Source organism: Phascolarctos cinereus, unplaced genomic scaffold (assembly GCF_003287225.1).
Source record: "Phascolarctos cinereus isolate Bilbo 61053 unplaced genomic scaffold, phaCin_HiC Scaffold_4;HRSCAF=312, whole genome shotgun sequence".
NCBI classification, from domain to species: domain Eukaryota; kingdom Metazoa; phylum Chordata; class Mammalia; order Diprotodontia; family Phascolarctidae; genus Phascolarctos; species Phascolarctos cinereus.
The window spans coordinates 433,972,293-433,985,942 of record NW_027555847.1 but is presented as its reverse complement, the minus strand read 5'-3'; the positions used below and the strand labels follow the sequence as shown (position 1 = coordinate 433,985,942).

At 32.2% G+C, this 13,650-nt stretch overlaps 1 pseudogene; it reads left to right on the top strand.

Annotated features, from left to right (window-relative positions):
- Positions 1-9,501, top strand: part of LOC110217949 (heterogeneous nuclear ribonucleoprotein D-like pseudogene) — a 29,475-nt pseudogene extending 19,974 nt beyond the window's left edge.
- Positions 9,502-13,650: the final 4,149 nt, after the last annotated feature.

Sequence of the window (13,650 nt, the reverse complement as noted above, 5' to 3'; positions counted from 1 at the left end):
CTCAGACTCCACTGTCTTAAATTGACTCCTGAATTCCAAGGGATTGTTAAAGAACTAATTGGATGACATGGAATTCATTGGAACATTGAATTTCCTTTTCATTTCTTACTGCTCCATCCTTCCCTGTTCTCCTCACCACCTTACCCATGAAATGCACATAGTGCCAGATGCCACTTTTCCTTAATGATCTTATGGAAAATCAGGAAGCCTAAAAGCTATATTTGTGAATATTTAATATTACAGTTCTAAATGTCAGGGCATAAAAATGTAAAAATCCCTCTCTCTTATTTTTCTTTCTTTAACAAAAAAGTAAAACACCTTTGTCTCATTGAATATGACATTGGGGATGTCAGATTCATAGTTTGAGGTCTCTAAGTTTTGATAAATTGGTGGCATTACTGTCATATGGAGACTTTGTAATGAATTTTTAGATTAAAAGTAAAAGTGAAAGGAACATGTACGTGCACCTTCTTCTGACCCCCAAGCTTAGAATTCAGGGGTTACCTATATTGTCTAAACAATACCTTTCTCTTCCTTCCTTTTCCTTAGTCACAGTCCTCAATTCTACACTCCCAGAGACCTTTCTTTTGGGGTGGGAACTGGGGGAAAAGGGGTAAGGAAGAGAGAAGAATGGAGGAAAAGAAGAATAGTAAAGGTTTGGAGTAAATATCTGCCATCTCTAAGAGATGGACTATGGAGAGAAGACACTTAACATTCTTTCTCAGATCTCTCTGAGAGAAATCCTATAAAACTTAATCCATTCTAGCCTTACCTTCTCTTGGATCCCAATATGTCCTGCTAGCAATAGAGAGATATGTTTGAATGGCAACCCCCTACCCAATCTCTAATCCCCTGATCAAACTTAATATTAGGCCTTCACTCTTGCTGGCTTTTTCTCTTTCCTTTCGTCTGCCACTGAAATGGAAAGTGAAAAAAAAATACTCTTTATGTGTCCTGGTTTGTTGTTAGCATTCCAATCCCTTATGACAAATGATATTTTGGGGGGGGCAGGGTGTGATTTCTAGAAGATATTGTAGATCTTCATAGAACTGATCAAATGTGGCCTCTTTAGCATCAGTGGTTAGAATGTAGGATTGAATTACTGTGATGATGAGTGGTTTTCTTTGGATTCAAACAGATATCATTCTGTCATTTTTGAGATTATACCCCAGTACTGCTTTTCTCACCCTTTCATTGACTATGAGGACTACTTCATTTCTTCTGAAAGACTCTTATCCATAGTACTACATGAAATTATCACCTGAATTAAATTAATCCATTTTCATTCATTTAAGTTTACTAACACCCAACATATATATGTTTAATGTTTAATTTTTCCATCTCCTGTCTGACCACATCCAGTTTACCTTGGTTCATAGATCTTGCATTCCAGGTTCCTATGCAATATTGATCTTTACAGCATCAAACCTTGCTTTCAACACCAGACACATCAACATCTAAGCTTCCTTTCAGCTTTTGCCCAGCCACTTCATTCTTTTTGAAGTTACTTGTAGTTGTCCTCTATTCTTCCAGCCTTCCTCTGCAGGAATTCTACTTATCTCACCTTCACCCCATTGTTCTTCTACCTCAGGGTTTCTAATGTTCATCTTCATCATAATAAGTTAAAAGATTCCATTCTTACATCAGAACTCATTCTGTCACAGATCACAGACTTAGAGCTAGAAGATAATGAAAAAAAAATTAAAACATCAAGTCTACATGAATAAACCGAGGACCAGAGAGTTTAAATGACTTCCTGTCTGAATTGGAATTGAACAGTTCTTTCGGACTCTAAGTTAAAAACTCTATTCTGTAACTCCATCTCCCATCATACATTTCTGTTTGTCTGAGATGTATCATGGGTCACCCACATATTTTGCTCCTAAAATATATAGTTTTTGTTTGACATAGGTCTTTATATCAAAATTTGATAGAATCCAATAATTAATAATTTTGTATTCTGAAAGAGAAAATTGTAATTCTTTTGATTTACTTTTCTTTGTAGATGAGAGAAGATTAGTGAATAATTCTAAAACAAAATTCTAGGGGTAAGCTATAGTAGAAAAAAAATAAATATCTTAATTAGAAATTGACAGTTTCAGCTCTTATTTGAACTAATGGTTTTATGCTATTTCTAAAGTCCCTTTCCTCTAGCTGCACAGAAAGTCATTAAAATGCCATGAGGAGTCTCTCCACAGGTATAGGAAGCCAAATCCTTGCCTGTGGCAGACTTAATTAAAATAACAGCTGGATATTCAAACATAAAAAGGGAAAATTCAAGAGATGTTAATGTTGCTAAAAAGTGCCAAGAAAGGAAATGATAGTGAGAGTAGGACTAACTACTGATAGAAGTACTTGGCACTTAAACAAAAAAAAAAAACCTATCAAACACTGAATCAAACCATAACGATCCTGTTTGAACACATGCATAAGCCTTGAATTCTATAAAAAGTACATGAATTTCATAAAAAGTCCATTTGTTTTTTATAGATTTAGTTAATTTTGCAAATAATTAAACACAAATTTCTTGGCTTTTTTATATTACGTTGAGGGATAAAATGAGCTGAGCAAAGAAATAAGATTAAAAATATCAATTTACCCATAATTATTTTTTCAAATATCCTCAATACCTCCCAACAACTCTTTAGTGTTAATTTTTCTCCATTTCCTCTCTAATTTTCAATTACATCTGTAAACTATCCTTGCCTAAGATGACTGTATTTTACATCTTCCAATTCTAAATAAGGCAAAAGTTAGCATTGGAAGGTGAAAAATAGGAAATCACTTCTTTAACCTTCTTTATAAATCTGTACACAAGTCAACATGAGGAGCAATGATGTGTGTGTATATTTTTCCAATGAATTAGAAACATCAAAAACATGACCATTTTTAAACATACAGAAAGGCATATAATGAGAATTACATAGGAAACTGAATTACACAGCTTGATATATATATATATATATATATATTATATATGTATATATATATACATATATATATATTTGTAAGTATATTTACATATATTTATAATATAAATAAAACTTATAATTTAGGTTGTATATGTATATAAATCTAATGGAGATCTTACTATAAAATTCAAATATATTTATTAAATATTGCACATATATAATATTAAAACTTCACATGGCAGTACTAATATTGACCCATTTTATTCTGCACTATTCAGTGTTTTATTGTTTGTTGATCTTTTTTTTAATCTTTGCTATTACAATCCCTCTACTATCTACAAACACAAACCCAACAATTAAAAGTGCCCCATCGTATATAACAAATCAGAATAGTCTAACAAAATAAATTTGCATTTTATTGTTCATGTCCCAATTTCAACTCATTCCACCCCTCATTTTATTTCCTCTACATCAAGATATGGGAGGCTTGCTTCTTTGTTAATGATCTGAAGATATGATTAATTGATAATTGTACTGACAAAAATTCTTTAGGTTTTCAGAGGTGTTTATTTTATGCTCCTGTGATCTCTGTATGAATATTCTGTTATTACTCACATCACTTCATACAGGTCTTACCAGTATTATTTGAATCCTTTCCAATAATATTACTTAACTTTCATATACCATAATTTCTTCAGTTATTCCACTATTGATGGGCGTCCACTTTGTTTCTAGATCTTTTCTACAATAAAAATTGTTACTATATCTGTTTTTGTACATGTGGTTTATTTCCCTCTATCTTTGACCTTTTGGAAGTATATACCTAGTAATGGTCTCATGGCATCAAAAGCAGACAATTTAGTAACATTTTCGTTATAGTTTCAAATTGTTTTTTAATCATTTCACAACTTTGCATTAACGTGCATATCCACCTCCAATCTCTCCAATTAGGGTCAATTTTGCCAATTAGATAAGGGTGAGATGGAATATCAAATTTATTTACATTTGCAGTTCCATTTTTATTTGTGATTGGGAAAATTTTTATATGGTTGGAAATAACTTAGATTTCTCCTAAAATTTTCTGTTAATGACCTTTGACCATTTATTTATTATAGAGTTTTCTTCCTTTTCTACATTTTAACAAATTCCCCATATACCTTGAATATCAGCTTTTTTTAAAAGATAACTTAACTGTAAGATATTTTACCAATTACTTGTTTCCTTTCTCATTTAACTATAGATTTTGTTTCCACAAAACAAAACAATGTGAAAAGTTTCATTTTTGTGTATTTAGAATTTTAAATTTTATTTGTTTGTGAACATTCATATTCTTTGGTCAGAAAATCTTCCCTTTACATATTTATAAAAAGTATTTCCTTCCTTTTTCTTCTAATTTACTTATAAAAGACTTTTTATGGTAAGATAATATATCCTTTTGGAACTAACTGAGGTGTATGGTGTGAGGTTAATGTAACCCTAATTTTTTTTTTTTGCCAAAATGCATCCCAAATTTTCCATTTTTTTTTCTAATAGTGTATCCTCACTAAAATAATGTTTATCTGTGGGTTTACCAAAAGCAATTCAACTGTGCTCAATTGCTTTTACAAATTATATACCTGTACTATGTATTTTGTATGACTATTGCTTCATACTATAATTTCACATCTGGTTTTCTTGCTTCCCACTTTTTTTTTTCACTAATTCTCTTACGAGTCATAAAATTTTGCCTCTCTAAATGAATTGGACCTTTATTATAATTACATAAAACATTATTTTGTTAATTTTTCTAATTTGTACAGCACTGAAAATGTAAATTAATTTAGGAAAAATTGTCATTTTTATTATATTAACTTAACCCTCCAAAAAACCAGTTGATTGATCTCTGTTTGTCTTTATTTTGTAAAGACTGTGCTAAAACTACAGGAATTATTATTGTTGTTGAATAACCATGTTATTATTCAACAACAACAATAATTCCTATGTTTGGGAGGTACTTGATAAATGGATATTGACTGACTGACTATGAGTGCTGGGGTAAGTGGACTCTCAGATATTTTAGACATTTTATAGTTATTTTGAAAGAAATTTCCCTTTCAATTTCTTTATTCTTCTTGGCAAATTCAGAGAGGTATTTCTTTTTTTTTTTCTTTCTGGGACCTATTTTATACCAGATACTTTATTGAAATTACTAATTATTTCTATTATTTTAGTTGTATTTTTATATTTTCTATATAAAGTATCATATCAATATTTTTGTAACTATTCTTTAGAGATCTTGGTATATAATTTTCTTTTTCTGATTTGTCTGTCCCTGTTTTACATATCAGGAGCTTATGTTTTTCATTGAAGAAAGCAAAACTTTGAAGTCTGAAAAAGATAGCTGAGTGGATCAATGACAGGGTATAGAATTAGGAAGACCTGAGTTCAAATCTAGCCTCAGGTATCTGTGTGTGTGATCCTCTGCAAATCATTTAAAGTTTATCTCCCTCAGTTTCCTGAACTTTAAAATGGAGATAATAATATTACTAACCTCACAAGCTTGTCATGAGGATCAAATAACATAATACTTGTAAAGCACTAAGCACAGTGCTTGGCATATAGTAAGTGCTTAATAAATGTTTCCTTAATTCATAAAATGTTTAGGTAGATGTCATATTTCCTTTTTTTTCAAAGAATTGATATAAACTTGGGATTAATTATTCTCTAATAAAATTCATTTTTTAATACCATTTACTCCTGTTTCCTTCCTACCCCACTGGCAATTCATTTATGGCCTATTCAATTGATTTTTCTGTGCCCAGGTTACATATTTAATTTCTTCATTTTTATTCAGATAACCTACATATTTTATATATTTATTTTTAAAATATATGTTTTTTTAAAGTTAAAATTTTCAAGACATATATTTGGATACAGTAATTTCTAATAATTTTCTTGAGTCCTTATGCATCTTTTTAGAGGCTTCCATTTTTATTTTTCCTCTGGCAAAAAAAAAATTAAAAAAACTAAGATTTGATAATGTTTTGTTTAACTTAGCAGGTATTTCAAAATAACAGTTTCAAGTTTTATTTATAAGTCAATAGCTTTTCAGTTGTTCATCTTTTGTTTAATATTCCAAACTGATTTGTGTTGTTGTGTACTGCTGATTTGTATCTTTTAAAGACTTTTTTTAGCTTTATACCAAATTCATTAATATCGTAAAGGTCCTCTCTTGTTGAAGAAAACTTTTTCATTTTTTTTAATTGCCTCATTGGAACGATTTCATCGTATACCCAAAGTTTTGACATATTGTTTAATTGTATGCTTCTTTCATTTGTCCTTTGACTAATCAATTATTTAGTCTAAAATTATTTAGTCCTCTTTTTAGTTTGAACCCTTTCTTCAAATTCCCTTTATTGACTAAATTTTGCATTATACTATAGTCAATAAAGGGTATGTTTAATACTTTAGGTTGTTTTCTATTTGCTTACAAAGTTTTTGTGCTCCATCATATAGTCATTTTTTTTCTTTTCGCAAAGCTACTGCTGAATAATCACCAAAGAAATAATCTATTATACTATCCCACCCTGTTTTTGGGGTAAATTCATCTTATCCACATTTACAATTATGCTTTTTTTTGGGGGGAGGGGAAACTTTCCTCTACCATATTAGTTTATATAGTTTCTTCCTCTTTGCCACCAACCCACTCTTTAAACAAAAGGAAGTATGATTGTGATGAACATTAGAAATCTATGACTATACTGGTCTGATCCTATTCCCTTGTTCTACCTGTCCTAGTTGAGATAAATGGCCTTATCTATATTTTTTAATTCCTCCTCTCCTTTTGACAATTTCCTTCCTCCTTATAATTCACCCTCAAAAGTTAAATTATGTTTGTCTGTGACTATCACACCTCCCATCTTTACTTTTTCCTGACTCTTAAACTCACTCTCTTCTTTCTTTGTCCCTGAATGTTTTGATTTTGACTATAACATATTTCTCTGAAAATTTTTTATTTGTATGTTCAACATTTCTTTCCCAAGTTCTGATAGGACTAAGATTCATGAAATTTCATTTATTGTATTAGGATATTCTTCTCTTATATGTCAATTATGTGAAGCTAAGTTCTCATTTCATCCTCATTTTCTCTAATATATTTGCTTTTCCTTCCCTTCTTAAAAGTCATAATATAAAACAACCTCACCTTTAAGCCTACATTTGTCTCACAATATTTTCCTCTCTGACCCTAGAAATCAGTGGAATTCTGATGGGATGCTTTTTTCTTTATTATAATATTTCTTCATCAATTAGTCACTTCTGATTTTTCAAGTGTATATTTATCTGACTAGGATTCTCTTGTCTCTTGTGTTTTCATTTAAATGATTCTGCCTCATTATGTTATTTACATGGAATGCCATAAAATCCTCTCTTCCTCTAAAAGTTCATTCATTTTCTCCTTTAGGAATGTCATGCAGGACAAATTATTCTTGGTTGGACTCCTTTACATTTTGCCTTTTGACATACACTCCCAAATCAACTGCTTCAAAGTCAATTCTAGAATGGTTCTTGATATTAAATTATTTTTCTATGTGCTTTCAGTATTTTTTTTTATTTTCTTCAAAGCTCTCGATTTTGCCTATATCGTTCTTGGAGATTTTTTGTCTTTTCTTTTTTCAAACAGCGATCAATGGATTCTTCCTATTTGCTCTTTGCCATTTGGTTCTAATAGATCTGGGCAGTTTCGTGATTGCTTAAAATTTGTTATCGAATTTCTTTTTGTTTTATTTACTAACGGTATTTAAAAACATGATCACTTTAAAATGTCTTCTCAATCAGTTTACTGAGTCAGTTTTTTCTTTATTAAGTTTTGCTTAATTTTTCAATCTTTTCAATGCTATTTTTTAAAAAATATTTCTTGTCTTATGTAGCCATTGAATTTTGTTTGATCCATTATATTTTCAAGGAGTCTACTGTTTGGATAATGGTTCTCCAAACCAGGCCTCACTGCTGCAGTGGGTCAAGGCATTACAGTTGTCTCCCACATAATTTCTTTCCTATTATACTGGCTCTGATCATTACCCACTGTCCATGCTTCTTCTTCTTCTTCTTCTTGAGGTGCTACAACCAAGAAGTTTCTTCCAACTCTCTAATCTCATTACCTGACAGAAGTTTTGATTGATACCCTCTGCCATTTTCCTCTTTCCTGGCTAAATAAAGTCTTGAAAATTCCATCTACCCCCCAAGAAAATTTATATGAAATCCCACATTTCAGCCTCACTTCTACAACCCCCTCGCTTTATTGTTTCCTTATGTTTGAACCTACTTACTCTTCACCAATTGTTACTCAGCCCTATGAATCCTCATAGTCATTAGGAATTCCTCAGATTCCCTGAGAGCCATAATACAAATCTCAGCTGAAAATCAGCCTCTCTTCTAAACTCTCTAAAGGCAAGTCTGTCTGTAGCTCTCTGTAAAATATGTCATCATCTAGAAATTTGGATGATAGTTTGAGTGCCCGGTGATACTTTATGTTGACTATCTAGAGACAAAACTATTGCTTTCTCTTATTTTACTTGACTGGATGTAAGAAATTAATAGATCTTTCTAGCCCTTCTATCACCCTTGACAAAGCTACCTTGAGCTAAGATATTTGTAGCCCTCCTTCATCTTGTGCTAAGGTGATTCCAAACCTCCTTCTATCTCTATTCCCTAATATTATTAGTTGAAAAGAAGGGACCCAGCTCCATAGCCTTCCTTGAAACTGACAAAAAGTCTCTTCTGCTGCCATTTTAAATCGGGCACTCTTCAAGTAGCTGCCAATGCGCCTTGCTCTCCGCGCCACCTGCTCCCAGCCTACAGCACAGCTGCCGTGGAGGACGTGAATGAGTGGGGCAACATGGAGCAGTTCGCTAAGAGCTCCAAAATCAGCGAGAGCAAGAACCAGCAGGACCATGGCAAAATGTTTTTGGAGGACCAAGCTGGGATACCAGCAAAAAAGATCTCGCTGAATACCTCTCTTGTTTTGGAGAGGTTGTTTACTGCACAGTAAAAACAGATCCCGTCACAGGAAGATCGTGGGGATTTGGGTTTGTGCTTTTCAAAGATGTCAATGTGGTCAAGGTCTTGGAGCTGAAAGAACACAAGCTGGATGGCAAGTTGATACACCCCAAGAGTGCCAAAGCTTTAAGGGGAAAGGAGCCCCCCAGAAAAGTGTTTGTCGGCGGACTGAGCCCAGATAACATCTGAAGAACAAATCAAAGAGTATTTCTTAGCGTTTGGCGAGATTGAGAATATCAACCTTCCTATGGACACAAAAACAAACGAAAGAAGACGAATTTGTTTTATCACATATACAGATGAAGAACCAATAAAGAAATTAATAAAAAAAAAAACAACAGATATCATCAGATTGTTTCTGGGAAGTGTGAAATCAAAGTCGCCCAACCCAGAGAGGTATACAGGCAGCAACAGCAACAACAGAAAGGCTTGGAAGGGTGCTGCAGCTGGTAGACGAGGTGGGACTAGGGGTCGTGGCCAAGGTCAGCAAAGCACGTATGGCAAAGCATCCCAAGAGGGTGATGATCACCAAAACAATTACTAGCCATATTAAAGGCCGCGGAGAAAACAGGTGCAGATGCTACTGCAGCCTATCCCGCAGGATGAAGATGTTCAATGGTGAGTGATCTCCTATTGATCTGGAATGACTATTTTGTAAAAGATTTTTTTAGTGTATGTGACACTACTGCGTCCAGTTGTATATAGCGGCCGATTTGGTTTTCTTGTTTTTGGTTTGTCCTTTGCCATCTGTGTTATGACAAATGTGGATTTGTTTATATAAATTTTATTTATATAAATTCATGTTAAACGATTCTCAAAAATAAATTACTTATGATTGTTTAAAAAAGAAAGAAAGAAACTGAGAAAAAAAAGTCTTGCATGGTTCACTAAAGGGGAACAGCAGTTTTTAGGTTTTTTTCTAACTTGCTCTTTACACCTTACCCATCCCAGCACAGTGCAATGCATAAGAAATGAAACAAATACAAAAACTCAAAATTTTCATTAAAGAAATTCTTCAATAATAGACAACTAAGGTGGAGAATTCTCTCAGATCACATTGAAATATCACTGGATATGATGGAAGAAGTGCCAAATGACAAATTAAATTGTATTGCAAATGTTAAAAGAAGATAAAAAGATTCTTTTGATATTTGTGATATGTGATTTATTTATCATATAATTTAATTTTTGTTTGATGAAAAAGCACAAAAAAGATGAGGGATTGGGGAAAATTATAAAATTATATCCAAATAACAAAAATATTAATATGGCAAATAAATAAAATAGCTGAAGTTAAAGCAAGAGTAAAAAGTAACAAAAATTAAAAAAGAATGCTCAACTTAGAACTAAGTGGTTTTATATATGTAAAGCATAATATAATTTCTGGAAAAGGGAAAATTATAATATTAGTTTAAGATACTAGAACACATTGAAAAAAAGACAATTAAGAAAAATAAGATGTTACACATAGTATTCAAAGGCCTGTTTTTTAAATGTATTGATTGATTTTTTTTTACTTTATTTTTAAGTGGAATAAAACAGGCATTGCCATAACATAATACAATGAAAAATATGATTGCACATGAAACTTCAAATCTACTATGTACAACTTTCTATTTCTTTCAAATATACCACAAAATTATCATAATTTCTTTTTTTCTTTTTTCCCTCTCACCTAGAATTGGCTACATTAGACTCAAATATATATATATATATATATATATATATATATATATATACACGTACATACATACACATATATTTATATTTATATATATGTAAAATTATTCTAAACATATTTTTATTTATCAGTTCTTCTTTCTCTGGATGTAGATGTCATTTTTTCTTCATATGTCCTTTAAAGTTAATTTGGATATTTATAATAGACAAAATAATTTGTTAACTCAAAGTCATTCTGAAAAAATATTCAAGGACCTCATTAAAGAAAAAAATCTAAAGTAGGCAAGGTCATTAAATAATCTCAAACTATTGGTATCTGAAAGTATATAAAGGAAACAAGAAATTCACTTCTGTGATAGAACAACATATATGATTATGAAATTAAATAAAAGATACGATGAAAAAATCTACAAATATGAAATATGTTAAAGAACTGGGATGCTCTTCTAGAGCACAAAGCTATTGAGAGTGTTTTCTTAACAAACTGTCACTGAACAGGATTGAATGGATGTCATCTTTGAATAATTATGTGCACCGATGTTCTCTCTAAGAAAGGAGAAAAAAAAATAAGACATGATAATGCAGGCTTGCCCTAGAGACTGAATTATAATGCCATTTGATGAGCCTGTTCCAGAAGCACTTCCCTGCTCTCCCTATCTTAAAACATTTATTTTATTCATTCAACAAGCATTTACTTAGTGCCCATGATATGCCAAGCACTCCACTAGGTACCTGGGATGCAAATATAGAAACAAAATATGTCTTCAAAGATCTTACATTTTAAAACACATAAGCTAAATTCCTTCCTTCTGCAAAAAGCCTTTCCTAGTCCTCTTTAATCTTAGTGCCCTCTTTCTTAAACTACCCCTAATTCATCTTGTATTTGTCTTATCAGCACAGTTATTTGCATATTGTTTCCTCTATTAGACTGAGTTGTTTGAGGGCAGGCACTTTTTTTTTTTTAAACCTGTTTGCATACCTAGCACTTAGCACAGTGTCTGGAGAATGCTCTTCACTTTATGAATATGATTGACTACTAATGGGAGAAATTGTTGTACTCATACAAATCTAAATGCAAAATGAATAGATTTTAGGGTACAATTTGTGCAGCTCCAGATAAAAAGACTTTTGACTTTGGCTTGGGAAAAAAACACAAACAGAAATTCCAAAGAAAACTTAAAAAACAAACAAGCAAACAGCAAACATATTAACATTTCACCATAGTATCCCTGGCATTCACATCACAACTTTTACTTAGTTCATGTTGTCTTTTAACTATTGATGGATAAATTGGATAAATTTGTGTCTTTGGATAAACTGTGTCTTTATGATGCTAGGGAGTAAAGAAATAACAGGTGTTTTCACTTCACTAGTACCAGTGGTTATGAAATTGTTGCTTTCTTTACAGTTTTTCTTTGGATGTTTCTTAGAACTGAAAAGTAGAGGCATAGATTCAAAAAAATCAAATTATTTTCTTGAGATAGTCTTATAGAATCAATACATAATTGTGACTGAGATTTCTTGGTCATTTCTCATAGAAAAATGGCTGATGTGGTAAGTTATACTGTATACATCAGCATATCATATGCTGCACTCTTTTATTGTCTTTTGACTATCAAAATCAATTATTCCAAGTAAATGGATATGGTTTTCTGACCTGTTCAACTGGGACTTAACTGATCTTCTTATTTCCTGGAGAAGGGAAGGAGGCAGCTGTGTTAAGCCTTGTGGCAGAAATATCTTTTCATTACTTTCCTGAAAAGAATTGCCATTTTTCTACATGTGACAAGAGGATTATGACATTCATCATTTGGTAATGGAGTACTTTCTATAAAAAGCATTCTTTATGGCAGAAAACTTGAAGTTATAGTACAGTGGGTATCTTAAAAATATAGTAATAAAATGAATTACTCCGGCAGTATCTTAGTTGGACAACACTTCCACACCAAGGTTTAAGACATTGGCCAATTGACAATCTTTATTAATTACTTTATGAAGTGATAACGTCATTTAATTTGATTAAAAAGATGAGTAAGGAGGTTTATGATGTAACAGTATAATCTGAAATCAACAGTGGCAGAGAACTTGAGATATTTTATAGTATGATTCTAATATTATAGACAAATGGATAATCATAACCATTGTCAATGTTCTCCAATTCAAATCAACAAACATCTAGTAAATATCTGCCCTGAACAAAATGCTACACTAGCTCTTAGAGGTACAAATATAAAAACAAACAAACAAACAGACAAACAAAAAGCCCCTACTTCAAGAAACTTAAATGACAGAGAGAAGGGAAAGCATAGTTGTAACAATTTTTTTTTTTTGCATCTGGGGCAAGTACTACACACTACTCTCCGAAAATGGGCAGTTCAGAGGCTCTTTCAGAGAAGGGGTAGGGGTGGGAGGGTTGGACTCTGAGAGCCCTGGACGCTCTGACCAATGGGTGGAACATAAAACAGTACAAGTTTGTTCTTAGAGAGGATGCCCACTCCATGTCAGAGGAAAAACAAATGCTGATTTCCTATTTTAATTAATTTTTGTTGATTAACAGACTAACATATCATTTTCCCCTATAACTGAAATGTAACAAGAACATTTCTGGGAGGGAAGTGGTAAAAGGGTAATTCTTATACCAAACAGATACATGCTTTAACATAGTAAACAAACAAACAAAAAGAGAACTTTAGGCCATCCCCTCATCATACCCTCTAAGTATCATTTTAGAGATGGGCAAAAACTTGGGATCATTTAGATTAACTCTATTTTACAGGGGAAGAAACTGAACCCCCAGATGATTAAAGTGATTTCTCCCAGGTCACAGATCAGAGCAAAGTTGAGATAGGTCTAATACTCATAGCTGCACAGACAAAGCTAGAAGGGATCTTAGAGATCACCTTGTTAAATCTTCTCATTTTAATAGAGAAAGAAAGAAGAAAAGAGTTGGTTTCAAAACCTTAATTAAAGCCCAGGTTTATTTATTTAGAGTCCAGTTCTTTTTTCAGTAGAGTTGTTGAGA